Below are 1410 nucleotides of genomic sequence, written 5' to 3'. Positions count from 1 at the left end.
CATATGAGGCTATTGAAAACACCACTTGTTTTCAGATGTGCTTAGAGGGATACAAAGTCTTCAATTTTCCCTCCAGATTTACTCTCTGCCCACCTCATCCCTAACCTGTGCCCAGAAATGATGACCTCCTTGAACTATGCTGCCTGGGCTCCCTTGCCCTTTGTGTTCCAGTTGGGTTTGGCCAATAAGACACCAGAATGAAATCAGATAATGGGAGGGGACTCTCTCCTAGCTGGTTGGCAGTTTAGCAGGGGTTGTCTTCCTTGAGTGGAATCCTATCTCATGGTTACAGCTCTTTCCAGGTTCCAAGGATAGCCTCCTCCCCTTGCTCAAATAGGCCTAAGAATAGTAACAGCTGTCACTGCGAGTCTCAAGATGCTTTGCCAACTATTTTTGATTCCCTTAACCCCATCTGTACCTTGGTACAGAGTCCCTTTATGTGGTAAGATGGATTGCTTTTGTGTGGCCTTTCTAGCCACAGTCTTGTAACTCCCACCCAAGTGATTGGGAAGAACTGTGTGATAGGGTAATTGTAGCCCACCAAAGGGATTGGTCAGTCTTGCCATCCCACTAGGCTTGAAATGAGCCACCTTAGATGTGGGAAAGAGAGAATCCCACCACCACCAAGGAAGAACAGCCAGGAGCTAGCATGTTCTTTGGGCCTGGGATCCCTGCACTGAGAAGCTCCTGGAAGCAGGAGACTGAAAGAGAGAGCAAGCTGTAACCCTGAAGACTGTGAGAAGCAGTGGCAGGAGAGACTCAGCAGGAGAGACCCGGCAGCATAGACTCGGCAGCAGGAAATGGCAAATTGGGCTTCCCAGCCCACTGAGGGAAAGCTGAGTGCCTTTGGGCAGAGGCCATGGGCCATGGGCCAGGGAGAGGCACGCCTTCGAGCATGGCTAGAAGAGGCTGTACTGATGGAAGAATTGAATCCTGAGTGTTCCTGAACCTGAACTGTAACCTGTTACTTCCCAAATAAACCCCATAATCGTGAGTATGGTCTGTGAGTTCTGTGTGGTCACAGCAATGAATTATCGAACCCAGCAGGGAGTGCACGGGAGGAACGATTGGTGTGAGTTGGTAAAGATGGTGGAGAGGGGAAGCACGTCTGTCTGCCTCATGAGAATCAGCCTTGAGCTGTTGATCTTGATTCACCTTCCCCCTTGTGGATTAGTGGAGGTCAGACACTGACCCCATGCCATTTTTATACTTTCTTATATTTTCTTAAAGTATTATTATATGTGCATCATCTCCTTTCTTTCCAGAACTCTGAAGAATAACATTGACAAAGATATATTATTTGCTGCAACACCAAATCTGAAGAACCACAATTCTAACACAAGCAATCAATGCTCAGAAATTTGTCAATGGAAAGTGCAGTGACAACAATCCCACAGACAAGGGGGTTTA

Source organism: Trichechus manatus, unplaced genomic scaffold (assembly GCF_000243295.1).
Source record: "Trichechus manatus latirostris isolate Lorelei unplaced genomic scaffold, TriManLat1.0 scaffold00022, whole genome shotgun sequence".
Classification (NCBI taxonomy): Eukaryota; Metazoa; Chordata; class Mammalia; order Sirenia; family Trichechidae; genus Trichechus; species Trichechus manatus.
Note: the sequence above shows the minus strand (reverse complement) of the source record.